Here is a 17,106-nt window from a genome sequence, read left to right as displayed (position 1 = left end):
TCTGTGAGATGAATTAACAGAACACTAAGTAGTTTCTCAGAAAGCTTCTTTCCAGATTTCATCTGAAGATATTTCCTTTTTCACCATAGCCCTTTATGGGCTTCCAAATATCACTTTGCCAATTCCACAAGAACTGTCTTAGCGAAAGGCTTCTTGAGGGGAAAGCTGTAACTCGGTGAGATGATTTCACAGAACACAAAGAAGTTTCTAAGAAAGCTTCTTTCTCTTTGTAATCGGAGGATATTTCCTTTGGCCCTATAGTCTTCAAAGGGATCCGAAATATCTGTTCTCAGATTCCACAGAAATAAGGCTAGCAAAGAGATCCACGAAATACAGATGTAACTCTGTGAGATGAATGAACAGAACACGAAGCAGTTTCTCAGAAAGCTTCTTTCCAGATTTCATCTGAGGATATTTCCTTTTTCACCATAGCCCTCTATGGGCTTCCAAATATCACTTTGCCAATTCCACAAGAACTGTCTTAGCGAAGGCTTCTTGAGGGGAAAGCTGTAACTCTGTGAGATGATTTCACAAAATGCAAAGAAGTTTCTCAGAAAGCTTCTTTCTCTTTGTAATCAGAGGATATTTCCTTTGGCCCTATAGTCTTCAAAGGGATCCGAAATACCTGTTCTCAGATTCCATAGAAATAAGGCTAGCAAAGAGATCCACGAAATACAGATGTAACTCTGTGAGATGAATTAACAGAACACTAAGCAGTTTCTCAGAAAGCTTCTTTCCAGATTTCATCTGAAGATATTTCCTTTTTCACCATAGCCCTTTATGGGCTTCCAAATATCACTTTGCCAATTCCACAAGAACTGTCTTAGCGAAAGGCTCCTTGAGGGGAAAGCTGTAACTCGGTGAGATGATTTCACAGAACACAAAGAAGTTTCTAAGAAAGCTTGTTTCTCTTTGTAATCGGAGGATACTTCCTTTGGCCCTATAGTCTTCAAAGGGATCCGAAATATCTGTTCTCAGATTCCACAGAAATAAGGCTAGCAAAGAGATCCACGAAATACAGATGTAACTCTGTGAGATGAATGAACCGAACACGAAGCAGTTTCTCAGAAATCTTCTTTCCAGATTTCATCTGAGGATATTTCCTTTTTCACCATAGCCCTCTATGGGCTTCCAAATATCACTTTGCCAATTCCACAAGAACTGTCTTAGCGAATGGCTTCTTGAAGGGAAAGCTGTAACTCTGTGAGATGATTTCACAGAATGCAAAGAAGTTTCTCAGAAAGCTTCTTTCTCTTTGTAATCAGAGGATATTTCCTTTGGCCCTATAATCTTCAATGGGATCCGAAATATCTGTTCTCAGATTCCACAGAAATAAGGCTAGCAAAGAGATCCACGAAAGAAAGATGTAACTCTGTGAGATGAATTAACAAAACACTTAGCAGTTTCTCAGAAAGCTTCTTTCCAGATTTCATCTGAGGATATTTCCTTTTTCACCATAGCCCTCTATGGGCTTCCAAATATCACTTTGCCAATTCCACAAGAACTGTCTTAGCGAAAGTCTTCTTGAGGGGAAAGCTGTAACTCTGTGAGATGATTTCACAGAACACAAAGAAGTTTCTAAGAAAGCTTCTTTCTCTTTGTAATCGGAGGATATTTCCTTTGGCCCTATAGTCTCAATGGGATCTGAAATACCTGTTCTCAGATTCCATAGAAATAAGGCTAGCAAAGAGATCCACGAAATACAGATGTAACTCTGTGAGATGAATTAACAGAACACTAAGCAGTTTCTCAGAAAGCTTCTTTCCAGATTTCATCTGAGGATATTTCCTTTTTCACCATAGCCCTCTATGGGCTTCCAAATATCACTTTGCCAATTCCACAAGAACTGTCTTAGCGAAAGGCTTCTTGAGGGGAAAGCTGTAACTCTGTGAGATGATTTCACAGAACGCAAAGAAGTTTCTCAGAAAGCTTCTTTCTCTTTGTTATCGGAGGATATTTCCTTTGGCCCTATAGTCTTCAATGGGATCCGAAATATCTGTTCTCAGATTCCACAGAAATTAGGCAAGCAAAGAGATCCACGAAATACAGATGTAACCCTGTGAGATGAATTAACAGAACACTAAGCAGTTTCTCAGAAAGCTTCTTTCCAGATTTCATCTGAGGATATTTCCTTTTTCACCATAGCCCTCTATGGGCTTCCAAATATCACTTTGGCAATTCCACAAGAACTGTCTTAGCGAAAGGCTTCTTGAGGGGAAAGCTGTAACTCTGTGAGATGATTTCACAGAACACAAAGAAGTTTCTAAGATAGCTTCTTTCTCTTTGTAATCAGAGGATATTCCCTTTGGCCCTATAGTCTCAATGGGATCTGAAATACCTGTTCTCAGATTCCATAGAAATAAGGCTACCAAAGAGATCCACGGAATACAGATGTAACTCCGTGAGATGAATTAACAGAACACTAAGCAGTATCTCAGAAAGCTTCTTTCCAGATTTCATCTGAAGATATTTCCTTTTTCACCATAGCCATTTATGGGCTTCCAAATATCACTTTGCCAATTCCACAAGAACTGTCTTAGCGAAAGGCTTCTTGAGGGGAAAGCTGTAACTCGGTGAGATGATTTCACAGAACACAAAGAAGTTTCTAAAAAACCTTCTTTCTCTTTGTAATCGGAGGATATTTCCTTTGGCCCTATAGTCTTCAAAGGGATCCGAAATATCTGTTCTCAGATTCCACAGAAATAAGGCTAGCAAAGAGATCCACGAAATACAGATGTAACTCTGTGAGATGAATGAACAGAACACGAAGCAGTTTCTCAGAAAGCTTCTTTCCAGATTTCATCTGAGGATATTTCCTTTTTCACCATAGCCCTCTATGGGCTTCCAAATATCACTTTGCCAATTCCACAAGAACTGTCTTAGCGAAAGGCTTCTTGAGGGGAAAGCTGTAACTCTGTGAGATGATTTCACAGAATGCAAAGAAGTTTCTCAGAAAGCTTCTTTCTCTTTGTAATCAGAGGATATTTCCTTTGGCCCTATAGTCTTCAAAGGGATCCGAAATATCTGTTCTCAGATTCCACAGAAATAAGGCTTGCAAAGAGATCCACGAAATAAAGATGAAACTCTGTGAGATGAATTAACAGAACACTAAGCAGTTTCTCAGAAAGCTTCTTTCCAGATTTCATCTGAGGATATTTCCTTTTTCACCATAGACCTCTATGGACTTCCAAATATCACTTTGCCAATTCCACAAGAACTGTCTTAGCGATAGGCTTCTTGAGGGGAAAGCTGTAACTCTGTGAGATGATTTCACAGAACGCCAAGAAGTTTCTCAGAAAGCTTCTTTCTCTTTGTTATCGGAGGATATTTCCTTTGGCCCTATAGTCTTCAATGGGATCCGAAATATCTGTTCTCAGATTCCACAGAAATTAGGCAAGCAAGGAGATCCACGAAATACAGATGTAACTCTGTGAGATGAATTAACAGAACACTAAGCAGTTTCTCAGAAAGCTTCTTTCCAGATTTCATCTGAGGATATTTCCTTTTTCACCATAGCACTCTATGGGCTTCCAAATATCACTTTGCCAATTCCACAAGAACCGTCTTAGCGAAAGGCTTCTTGAGGGGAAAGCTGTAACTCTGTGAGATGATTTCACAGAACACAAAGAAGTTTCTAAGAAAGCTTCTTTCTCTTTGTAATCGGAGGATATTTCCTTTGGCCCTATAGTCTCAATGGGATCTGAAATACCTGTTCTCAGATTCCATAGAAATAAGGCTAGCAAAGAGATCCACGAAATACAGATGTAACTCTGTGAGATGAATTAACAGAACACTAAGCAGTTTCTCAGAAAGCTTCTTTCCAGATTTCATCTGAAGATATTTCCTTTTTCACCATAGCCCTTTATGGGCTTCCAAATATCACTTTGCCAATTCCACAAGAACTGTCTTAGCGAAAGGCTTCTTGAGGGGAAAGCTGTAACTCGGTGAGATGATTTCACAGAACACAAAGAAGTTTCTAAGAAAGCTTGTTTCTCTTTGTAATCGGAGGATATTTCCTTTGGCCCTATAGTCTTCAAAGGGATCCGAAATATCTGTTCTCAGATTCCACAGAAATAAGGCTAGCAAAGAGATCCACGAAATACAGATGTAACTCTGTGAGATGAATGAACAGAACACGAAGCAGTTTCTCAGAAAGCTTCTTTCCAGATTTCATCTGAGGATATTTCCTTTTTCACCATAGCCCTCTATGGGCTTCCAAATATCACTTTGCCAATTCCACAAGAACTGTCTTAGCGAAAGGCTTCTTGAGGGGAAAGCTGTAACTCTGAGAGATGATTTCACAGAATGCAAAGAAGTTTCTCAGAAAGCTTCTTTCTCTTTGTAATCAGAGGATATTTCCTTTGGCCCTATAGTCTTCAAAGGGATCCGAAATATCTGTTCTCAGATTCCACAGAAATAAGGCTTGCAAAGAGATCCACGAAATAAAGATGAAACTCTGTGAGATGAATTAACAGAACACTAAGCAGTTTCTCAGAAAGCTTCTTTCCAGATTTCATCTGAGGATATTTCCTTTTTCACCATAGACCTCTATGGACTTCCAAATATCACTTTGCCAATTCCACAAGAACTGTCTTAGCGAAGGCTTCTTGAGGGGAAAGCTGTAACTCTGTGAGATGATTTCACAAAATGCAAAGAAGTTTCTCAGAAAGCTTCTTTCTCTTTGTAATCAGAGGATATTTCCTTTGGCCCTATAGTCTTCAAAGGGATCCGAAATATCTGTTCTCAGATTCCACAGAAATAAGGCTAGCAAAGAGATCCACGAAATAAAGATGAAACTCTGTGAGATGAATTAACAGAACACTAAGCAGTTTCTCAGAAAGCTTCTTTCCAGATTTCATCTGAGGATATTTCCTTTTTCACCATAGCCCTCTATGGACTTCCAAATATCACTTTGCCAATTCCACAAGAACTGTCTTAGCGATAGGCTTCTTGAGGGGAAAGCTGTAACTCTGTGAGATGATTTCACAGAACGCAAAGAAGTTTCTCAGAAAGCTTCTTTCTCTTTGTTATCGGAGGATATTTCCTTTGGCCCTATAGTCTTCAATGGGATCCGAAATATCTGTTCTCAGATTCCACAGAAATTAGGCAAGCAAAGAGATCCACGAAATACAGATGTAACTCTGTGAGATGAATTAACAGAACACTAAGCAGTTTCTCAGAAAGCTTCTTTCCAGATTTCATCTGAGGATATTTCCTTTTTCACCATAGCACTCTATGGGCTTCCAAATATCACTTTGCCAATTCCAGAAGAACTGTCTTAGCGAAAGGCTTCTTGAAGGGAAAGCTGTAACTCTGTGAGATGATTTCACAGAACACAAAGAAGTTTCTAAGAAAGATTCTTTCTCTTTGAAATCGGAGGATATTTTCTTTGGCCCTATAGTCTCAATGGGATCTGAAATACCTGTTCTCAGATTCCATAGAAATAAGGCTAGCAAAGAGATCCATGAAATACAGATGTAACTCTGTGAGATGAATTAACAGAACACTAAGCAGTTTCTCAGAAAGCTTCTTTCCAGATTTCATCTGAAGATATTTCCTTTTTCACCATAGCCCTTTATGGGCTTCCAAATATCACTTTGCCAATTCCACAAGAACTGTCTTAGCGAAAGGCTCCTTGAGGGGAAAGCTGTAACTCGGTGAGATGATTTCACAGAACACAAAGAAGTTTCTAAGAAAGCTTGTTTCTCTTTGTAATCGGAGGATACTTCCTTTGGCCCTATAGTCTTCAAAGGGATCCGAAATATCTGTTCTCAGATTCCACAGAAATAAGGCTAGCAAAGAGATCCACGAAATACAGATGTAACTCTGTGAGATGAATGAGCCGAACACGAAGCAGTTTCTCAGAAATCTTCTTTCCAGATTTCATCTGAGGATATTTCCTTTTTCACCATAGCCCTCTATGGGCTTCCAAATATCACTTTGCCAATTCCACAAGAACTGTCTTAGCGAATGGCTTCTTGAAGGGAAAGCTGTAACTCTATGAGATGATTTCACAGAATGCAAAGAAGTTTCTCAGAAAGCTTCTTTCTCTTTGTAATCAGAGGATATTTCCTTTGGCCCTATAATCTTCAATAGGATCCGAAATATCTGTTCTCAGATTCCACAGAAATAAGGCTAGCAAAGAGATCCATGAAAGAAAGGTGTAACTCTGTGAGATGAATTAACAAAACCCTTAGCAGTTTCTCAGAAAGCTTCTTTCCAGATTTCATCTGAGGATATTTCCTTTTTCACCATAGCCCTCTATGGGCTTCCAAATATCACTTTGCCAATTCCACAAGAACTGTCTTAGCGAAAGTCTTCTTGAGGGGAAAGCTGTAACTCTGTGAGATGATTTCACAGAACACAAAGAAGTTTCTAAGAAAGCTTCTTTCTCTTTGTAATCGGAGGATATTTCCTTTGGCCCTATAGTCTCAATGGGATCTGAAATACCTGTTCTCAGATTCCATAGAAATAAGGCTAGCAAAGAGATCCACGAAATACAGATGTAACTCTGTGAGATGAATTAACAGAACACTAAGCAGTTTCTCAGAAAGCTTCTTTCCAGATTTCATCTGAGGATATTTCCTTTTTCACCATAGCCCTCTATGGGCTTCCAAATATCACTTTGCCAATTCCACAAGAACTGTCTTAGCGAAAGGCTTCTTGAGGGGAAAGCTGTAACTGTGTGAGATGATTTCACAGAACGCAAAGAAGTTTCTCAGAAAGCTTCTTTCTCTTTGTTATCGGAGGATATTTCCTTTGGCCCTATAGTCTTCAATGGGATCCGAAATATCTGTTCTCAGATTCCACAGAAATTAGGCAAGCAAAGAGATCCACGAAATACAGATGTAACCCTGTGAGATGAATTAACAGAACACTAAGCAGTTTCTCAGAAAGCTTCTTTCCAGATTTCATCTGAGGATATTTCCTTTTTCACCATAGCCCTCTATGGGCTTCCAAATATCACTTTGGTAATTCCACAAGAACTGTCTTAGCGAAAGGCTTCTTGAGGGGAAAGCTGTAACTCTGTGAGATGATTTCACAGAACACAAAGAAGTTTCTAAGATAGCTTCTTTCTCTTTGTAATCAGAGGATATTTCCTTTGGCCCTATAGTCTCAATGGGATCTGAAATACCTGTTCTCAGATTCCATAGAAATAAGGCTACCAAAGAGATCCACGGAATACAGATGTAACTCCGTGAGATGAATTAACAGAACACTAAGCAGTTTCTCAGAAAGCTTCTTTCCAGATTTCATCTGAAGATATTTCCTTTTTCACCATAGCCCTTTATGGGCTTCCAAATATCACTTTGCCAATTCCACAAGAACTGTCTTAGCGAAAGGCTTCTTGAGGGGAAAGCTGTAACTCGGTGAGATGATTTCACAGAACACAAAGAAGTTTCTAAAAAAGCTTCTTTCTCTTTGTAATCGGAGGATATTTCCTTTGGCCCTATTGTCTTCAAAGGGATCCGAAATATCTGTTCTCAGATTCCACAGAAATAAGGCTAGCAAAGAGATCCACGAAATACAGATGTAACTCTGTGAGATGAATGAACAGAACACGAAGCAGTTTCTCAGAAAGCTTCTTTCCAGATTTCATCTGAGGATATTTCCTTTTTCACCATAGCCCTCTATGGGCTTCCAAATATCACTTTGCCAATTCCACAAGAACTGTCTTAGCGAAAGGCTTCTTGAGGGGAAAGCTGTAACTCTGTGAGATGATTTCACAGAATGCAAAGAAGTTTCTCAGAAAGCTTCTTTCTCTTTGTAATCAGAGGATATTTCCTTTGGCCCTATAGTCTTCAAAGGGATCCGAAATATCTGTTCTCAGATTCCACAGAAATAAGGCTAGTAAAGAGATCCACGAAAGAAAGATGTAACTCTGTGAGATGAATTAAAAAAACACTTAGCAGTTTCTCAGAAAGCTTCTTTCCAGATTTCATCTGAGGATATTTCCTTTTTCACCATAGCCCTCTAAGGGCTTCCAAATATCACTTTGCCAATTCCACAAGAACTGTCTTAGCGAAAGGCTTCTTGAGGGGAAAGCTGTAACTCTGTGAGATGATTTCACAGAACGCCAAGTAGTTTCTCAGAAAGCTTCTTTCTCTTTGTTATCGGAGGATATTTCCTTTGGCCCTATAGTCTTCAATGGGATCTGAAATATCTGTTCTCAGATTCCACAGAAATAAGGCTAGCAAAGAGATCCACGAAATACTGATGTAACTCTGTGAGATGAATTAACAGAACACTAAGCAGTTTCTCAGAAAGCTTCTTTCCAGATTTCATCTGAGGATATTTCCTTTTTCACCATAGCCCTCTATGGGCTTCCAAATATCACTTTGCCAATTCCACAAGAACTGTCTTAGCGAAAGGCTTCTTGAGGGGAAAGCTGTAACTCTGTGAGATGATTTCACAGAACGCAAAGAAGTTTCTCAGAAAGCTTCTTTCTCTTTGTTATCGGAGGATATTTCCTTTGGCCCTATAGTCTTCAATGGGATCCGAAATATCTGTTCTCAGATTCCACAGAAATTAGGCAAGCAAAGAGATCCACGAAATACAGATGTAACTCTGTGAGATGAATTAACAGAACACTAAGCAGTTTCTCAGAAAGCTTCTTTCCAGATTTCATCTGAGGTTATTTCCTTCTTCACCATAGCCCTCTATGGGCTTCCAAATATCACTTTGCCAATTCCACAAGAACTGTCTTAGCGAATGGCTTCTTGAAGGGAAAGCTGTAACTCTGTGAGATGATTTCACAGAATGCAAAGAAGTTTCTCAGAAAGCTTCTTTCTCTTTGTAGTCAGAGGATATTTCCTTTGGCCCTATAATCTTCAATGGGATCCGAAATATCTGTTCTCAGATTCCACAGAAATAAGGCTAGCAAAGAGATCCACGAAAGAAAGATGTAACTCTGTGAGATGAATTAACAAAACACTTAGCAGTTTCTCAGAAAGCTTCTTTCCAGATTTCATCTGAGGATATTTCCTTTTTCACCATAGCCCACTATGGGCTTCCAAATATCACTTTGCCAATTCCACAAGAACTGTCTTAGCGAAAGTCTTCTTGAGGGGAAAGCTGTAACTCTGTGAGATGATTTCACAGAACACAAAGAAGTTTCTAAGAAAGCTTCTTTCTCTTTGTAATCGGAGGATATTTCCTTTGGCCCTATAGTCTCAATGGGATCTGAAATACCTGTTCTCAGATTCCATAGAAATAAGGCTAGCAAAGAGATCCACGAAATACAGATGTAACTCTGTGAGATGAATGAACAGAACACGAAGCAGTTTCTCAGAAAGCTTCTTTCCAGATTTCATCTGAGGATATTTCCTTTTTCACCATAGCCCTCTATGGGCTTCCAAATATCACTTTGCCAATTCCACAAGAACTGTCTTAGCGAAAGGCTTCTTGAGGGGAAAGCTGTAACTGTGTGAGATGATTTCACAGAACCAAAGAAGTTTCTCAGAAAGCTTCTTTCTCTTTGTTATCGGAGGATATTTCCTTTGGCCCTTTAGTCTTCAATGGGATCCGAAATATCTGTTCTCAGATTCCACAGAAATTAGGCAAGCAAAGAGATCCACGAAATACAGATGTAACTCTGTGAGATGAATTAACAGAACACTAAGCAGTTTCTCAGAAAGCTTCTTTCCAGATTTCATCTGAGGATATTTCCTTTTTCACCATAGCCCTCTATGGGCTTCCAAATATCACTTTGCCAATTCCACAAGAACTGTCTTAGCGAAAGTCTTCTTGAGGGGAAAGCTGTAACTCTGTGAGATGATTTCACAGAACACAAAGAAGTTTCTAAGAAAGCTTCTTTCTCTTTGTAATCGGAGGATATTTCCTTTGGCCCTATAGTCTCAATGGGATCTGAAATACCTGTTCTCAGATTCCACAGAAATAAGGCTAGCAAAGAGATCCACGAAATACAGATGTAACTCTGTGAGATGAATTAACAGAACACTAAGCAGTTTCTCAGAAAGCTTCTTTCCAGATTTCATCTGAGGATATTTCCTTTTTCACCATAGCCCTCTATGGGCTTCCAAATATCACTTTGCCAATTCCACAAGAACTGTCTTAGCGAAAGGCTTCTTGAGGGGAAAGCTGTAACTGTGTGAGATGATTTCACAGAACGCAAAGAAGTTTCTCAGAAAGCTTCTTTCTCTTTGTTATCGGAGGATATTTTCTTTGTCCCTATAGTCTTCAATGGGATCCGAAATATCTGTTCTCAGATTCCACAGAAATTAGGCAAGCAAAGAGATCCACGAAATACAGATGTAACCCTGTGAGATGAATTAACAGAACACTAAGCAGTTTCTCAGAAAGCTTCTTTCCAGATTTCATCTGAGGATATTTCCTTTTTCACCATAGCCCTCTATGGGCTTCCAAATATCACTTTGGCAATTCCACAAGAACTGTCTTAGTGAAAGGCTTCTTGAGGGGAAAGCTGTAACTCTGTGAGATGATTTCAAAGAACACAAAGAAGTTTCTAAGAAAGCTTCTTTCTCTTTGTAATCAGAGGATATTTCCTTTGGCCCTATAGTCTCAATGGGATCTGAAATACCTGTTCTCAGATTCCATAGAAATAAGTCTAGCAAAGAGATCCACGAAATACAGATGTAACTCCGTGAGATGAATTAACAGAACACTAAGCAGTTTCTCAGAAAGCTTCTTTCCAGATTTCATCTGAAGATATTTCCTTTTTCACCATAGCCCTCTATGGGAATCCAAATATCACTTTGCCAATTCCACAAGAACTGTCTTAGCGAAAGGCTTCTTGAGGGGAAAGCTGTAACTCGGTGAGATGATTTCACAGAACACAAAGAAGTTTCTAAAAAAGCTTCTTTCTCTTTGTAATCGGAGGATATTTCCTTTGGCCCTATAGTCTTCAAAGGGATCCGAAATATCTGTTCTCAGATTCCACAGAAATAAGGCTAGCAAAGAGATCCACGAAATACAGATGTAACTCTGTGAGATGAATGAACAGAACACGAAGCAGTTTCTCAGAAAGCTTCTTTCCAGATTTCATCTGAGGATATTTCCCATTTCACCATAGCCCTCTATGGGCTTCCAAATATCACTTTGCCAATTCCACAAGAACTGTCTTAGCGAAAGGCTTCTTGAGGGGAAAGCTGTAACTCTGTGAGATGATTTCACAGAATGCAAAGAAGTTTCTCAGAAAGCTTCTTTCTCTTTGTAATCAGAGGATATTTCCTTTGGCCCTATAGTCTTCAAAGGGATCCGAAATATCTGTTCTCAGATTCCACAGAAATAAGGCTAGCAAAGAGATCCACGAAATAAAGATGAAACTCTGTGAGATGAATGAACAGAACACTAAGCACTTTCTCAGAAAGCTTCTTTCCAGATTTCATCTGAGGATATTTCCTTTTTCACCATAGACCTCTATGGACTTCCAAATATCACTTTGCCAATTCCACAAGAACTGTCTTAGCGATAGGCTTCTTGATGGGAAAGCTGTAACTCTGTGAGATGATTTCACAGAACGCAAAGAAGTTTCTCAGAAAGCTTCTTTCTCTTTGTTATCGGAGGATATTTCCTTTGGCCCTATGGTCTTCAATGGGATCCGAAATATCTGTTCTCAGATTCCACAGAAATTAGGCAAGCAAAGAGATCCACGAAATACAGATGTAACTCTGTGAGATGAATTAACAGAACACTAAGCAGTTTCTCAGAAAGCTTCTTTCCAGATTTCATCTGAGGATATTTCCTTTTTCACCATAGCACTCTATGGGCTTCCAAATATCACTTTGGCAATTCCACAAGAACTGTCTTAGCGAAAGGCTTCTTGAGGGGAAAGCTGTAACTCTGTGAGATGATTTCACAGAACACAAAGAAGTTTCTAAGAAAGCTTCTTTCTCTTTGTAATCGGAGGATATTTCCTTTGGCCCTATAGTCTCAATGGGATCTGAAATACCTGTTCTCAGATTCCATAGAAATAAGGCTAGCAAAGAGATCCACGAAATACAGATGTAACTCTGTGAGATGAATTAACAGAACACTAAGCAGTTTCTCAGAAAGCTTCTTTCCAGATTTCATCTGAAGATATTTCCTTTTTCACCATAGCCCTTTATGGGCTTCCAAATATCACTTTGCCAATTCCACAAGAACTGTCTTAGCGAAAGGCTTCTTGAGGGGAAAGCTGTAACTCTGTGAGATGATTTCACAGAACGCAAAGAAGTTTCTCAGAAAGCTTCTTTCTCTTTGTTATCGGAGGATATTTCCTTTGGCCCTATAGTCTTCAATGGGATCCGAAATATCTGTTCTCAGATTCCACAGAAATTAGGCAAGCAAAGAGATCCACGAAATACAGATGTAACTCTGTGAGATGAATTAACAGAACACTAAGCAGTTTCTCAGAAAGCTTCTTTCCAGATTTCATCTGAGGATATTTCCTTCTTCACCATAGCCCTCTATGGGCTTCCAAATATCACTTTGCCAATTCCACAAGAACTGTCTTAGCGAAAGGCTTCTTGAGGGGAAAGCTGTAACTCTGTGAGATGATTTCACAGAACACAAAGAAGTTTCTAAGAAAGTTTCTTTCTCTTTGTAATCGGAGGATATTTCCTTTGGCCCTATAATCTCAATGGGATCTGAAATACCTGTTCTCAGATTCCATAGAAATAAGGCTAGCAAAGAGATCCACGAAATACAGATGTAACTCTGTGAGATGAATTAACAGAACACTAAGCAGTTTCTCAGAAAGCTTCTTTCCAGATTTCATCTGAGGATGTTTCCTTTTTCACCATAGCCCTCTATGGGATTCCAAATATCACTTTGCCAATTCCACAAGAACTGTCTTAGCGAAAGGCTTCTTGAGGGGAAAGCTGTAACTCGGTGAGATGATTTCACAGAACACAAAGAAGTTTCTAAGAAAACTTCTTTCTCTTTGTAATCGGAGGATATTTCCTTTGGCCCTATAGTCTTCAAAGGGATCCGAAATATCTGTTCTCAGATTCCACAGAAATAAGGCTAGCAAAGAGATCCACGAAATACAGATGTAACTCTGTGAGATGAATGAACAGAACACGAAGCAGTTTCTCAGAAAGCTTCTTTCCAGATTTCATCTGAGGATATTTCCTTTTTCACCATAGCCCTCTATGGGCTTCCAAATATCACTTTGCCAATTCCACAAGAACTGTCTTAGCGAAAGGCTTCTTGAGGGGAAAGCTGTAACTCTGTGAGATGATTTCACAGAACACAAAGAAGTTTCTCAGAAAGCTTCTTTCTCTTTGTAATCGGAGGATATTTCCTTTGGCCCTATAGTCTTCAATGTGATCCGAAATATCTGTTCTCAGATTCCACAAAAATAAGACTAGTAAAGAGATCCACGAAATACAGATGTAACTCTGTGAGATGAATTAACAGAACATAAGCAGTTTCTCAGAAAGCTTCTTTCCAGATTTCATCTGAGGATATTTCCTTTTTCACCATAGCCCTCTATGGGCTTCGAAATATCACTTTGCCAATTCCACAGGAACTGTTTTAGGGAAAGGCTTCTTGAGGGGAAAGCTGTAACTCTGTGAGATGATTTCACAGAACGCAAAGAAGTTTCTAAGAAAGCTTCTTTCTCTTTGTAATCGGAGGATATTTCCTTAGGCCCTATAGTCTTCAATGGGATCTGAAATACCTGTTCTCAGATTCCACAGAAATAAGGCTAGCAAAGAGATCCACGAAATACAGATGTAACTCTGTGAGATGAATGAACAGAACACTAAGCAGTTTCTCAGAAAGCTTCTTTCCAGATTTCATCTGAGGATATTTCCTTTTTCACCAAAGCCCTCTATGGGCTTCCAAATATCACTTTGCCAATTCAACAAGAACTGTCTTAGCGAAAGGCTTCTTGAGGGGAAAGCTGTAACTCTGTGAGATGATTTCAAAGAACACAAAGAAGTTTCTCAGAGAGATTCTTTCTCTCTGTAATCGCAGGATATTTCCTTTGGCCCTATAGTCTTCAAAGGGATCCGAAATATCTGTTCTCAGATTCCACAGAAATAAGGCTAGCAAAGAGATACATGAAATACAGATGTAACTCTGTGAGATGAATTAACAGAACACTAAGCAGTTTCTCAGAAAGCTTCTTTCCAGATTTCATCTGAGAATATTTCCTTTTTCACCATAGCCCTCTATGGGCTTCCAAATATCACCTTGCCAACTCCACAAGAACTGTCTTAGCCAAAGGCTTCTTGAGGGGAAAGCTGTAACTCTGTGAGATTATTTCACAGAACGCCAAGAAGTTTCTCAGAAATCTTCTTTCTCTTTGTTATCGGAGGATATTTCCTTTGGCCCTTTGGTCTTCAATGGGATCCGAAATATCTGTTCTCAGATTCCACAGAAATAAGGCTAGCAAAGAGATCCATGAAATACAGATGTAACTCTGTGAGATGAATTAACAGAACACTAAGCAGTTTCTCAGAAAGCTTCTTTCCAGATTTCATCTGAGGATATTTCCTTTTTCACCATAGCCCTCTATGGGCTTCCAAATATCACTTTGCAAATTCCACAGGAACTGTCTTAGCGAAAGGCTTCTTAAGTGGAAAGCTGTAACTCTGTGAGATGATTTCACAGAACGCAAAGAAGTTTCTCAGAAAGCTTCTTTCTCTTTGTTATCGGAGGATATTTCCTTTGTCCCTATAGTCTTCAATGGGATCCGAAATATCTGTTCTCAGATTCCACAGAAATAAGGCTAGCAAAGAGATCCACGAAATACAGATGTAACTCTGTGAGATGAATTAACAGAACACTAAGCAGTTTCTCAGAAAGCTTCTTTCCAGATTTCATCTGAGGATATTTCCTTTTTCACCATAGCCCTCTATGGGCTTCCAAATATCACTTTGCCAATTCCACAAGAACTGTCTTAGCGAAAGGCTTCTTGAGGGGAAAGCTGTAACTCTGTGAGATGATTTCACAGAACACAAAGAAGTTTCTCAGAAAGCTTCTTTCTCTTTGTTATCCGAGGATATTTCCTTTGGCCCTATAGTCTTCAATGGGATCCGAAACATCTGTTCTCAGATTCCACAGAAATAAGGCTAGCAAAGAGATCCACGAAATACAGATGTAACTCTGTGAGATGAATTAACAGAACACTAAGCAGTTTCTCAGAAAGCTTCTTTCCAGATTTCATCTGAGGATATTTCCTTTTTCAACATAGCCCTCTATGGTCTTCCAAATATCACTTTGCCAATTCCACCAGAACTGTCTTAGCGAAAGGCTTCTTGAGGGGAAAGCTGTAACTCTGTGAGATGATTTCACAGAACACAAAGAAGTTTCTCAGAAAGCTTTTTTCTCTTTGTTATCGGAGGATATTTCCTTTGGCACTATAGTCTTCAAAAGAGATCGGAAATATCTGTTCTCAGATTCCACAGAAATAAGGCTAGCAAAAAGATCCACGAAATACAGATGTAACCCCGTGAGATGAATTAACCGAACACTAAGCAGTTTCTCAGAAAGTTTCTTTCCAGATTTCATCTGAGGATATTTCCTTTTTCACCATAGCCCTCTATGGGCTTCCAAATATCACTTTGCCAATTCCACAAGAACTGTCTTAGCGAAAGGCTTCTTGAGGGGAAAGCTGTAACTCTGTGAGATGATTTCACAGAACGCAAAGAAGTTTCTCAGAAAGCTTCTTTCTCTTTGTAATCGGAGGATATTTCCTTTGGCCCTATAGTCTCAATGGGATCTGAAATACCTGTTCTCAGATTCCATAGAAATAAGGCTAGCAAAGAGATCCACGAAATACAGATGTAACTCTGTGAGATGAATTAACAGAACACTAAGCAGTTTCTCAGAAAGCTTCTTTCCAGATTTCATCTGAAGATATTTCCTTTTTCACCATAGCCCTTTATGGGCTCCAAATATCACTTTGCCAATTCCACAAGAACTGTCTTAGCGAAAGGCTTCTTGAGGGGAAAGCTGTAACTCGGTGAGATGATTTCACAGAACACAAAGAAGTTTCTAAGAAAGCTTCTTTCTCTTTGTAATCGGAGGATATTTCCTTTGGCCCTATAGTCTTCAAAGGGATCCGAAATATCTGTTTTCAGATTCCACAGAAATAAGGCTAGCAAAGAGATCCACGAAATACAGATGTAACTCTGTGAGATGAATGAACAGAGCACGAAGCAGTTTCTCAGAAAGCTTCTTTCCAGATTTCATAAGAGGATATTTCCTTTTTCACCATAGCCCTCTATGGGCTTCCAAATATCACTTTGCCAATTCCACAAGAACTGTCTTAGCGAAAGGCTTCTTGAGGGGAAAGCTGTAACTCTGTGAGATGATTTCACAGAATGCAAAGAAGTTTCTCAGAAAGCTTCTTTCTCTTTGTAATCAGAGGATATTTCCTTTGGCCCTATAGTCTTCAAAGGGATCCGAAATATCTGTTCTCAGATTCCACAGAAATAAGGCTAGCAAAGAGATCCACGAAATAAAGATGAAACTCTGTGAGATGAATTAACAGAACACTAAGCAGTTTCTCAGAAAGCTTCTTTCCAGATTTCATCTGAGGATATTTCCTTTTTCACCATAGCCCTCTATGGACTTCCAAATATCACTTTGCCAATTCCACAAGAACTGTCTTAGCGATAGGCTTCTTGAGGGGAAAGCTGTAACTCTGTGAGATGATTTCACAGACTGCAAAGAAGTTTCTCAGAAATCTTCTTTCTCTTTGTTATCGGAGGATATTTCCTTTGTCCCTACAGTCTTCAATGGGATCCGAAATATCTGTTCTCAGATTCCACAGAAATAAGGCTAGCAAAGAGATCCACGAAATACACATGTATTTCTGTGTGATGAATTAACAGAACACTAAGCAGTTTCTCAGAAAGCTTCTTTCCAGATTTCATCTGAGGATATTTCCTTTTTCACCATAGCCCTCTATGGGCTTCCAAATATCACTTTGCCAATTCCACAAGAACTGTCTTAGCGAAAGGCTTCTTGAGGGGAAAGCTGTAACTCTGTGAGATGATTTCACAGAATGCAAAGAAGTTTCTCAGAAAGCTTCTTTCTCTTTGTTATCGGAGGATATTTCCTTTGGCCCTATAGTCTTCAATGGGATCCGAAATATCTGTTCTCAGATTCCACAGAAATAAGGCTAGC

The sequence above is a fragment of the Macaca nemestrina genome, chromosome 15 (genome assembly GCF_043159975.1).
Source record: "Macaca nemestrina isolate mMacNem1 chromosome 15, mMacNem.hap1, whole genome shotgun sequence".
Lineage (NCBI taxonomy): Eukaryota > Metazoa > Chordata > Mammalia > Primates > Cercopithecidae > Macaca > Macaca nemestrina.
This window is presented reverse-complemented; position numbering follows the sequence as displayed.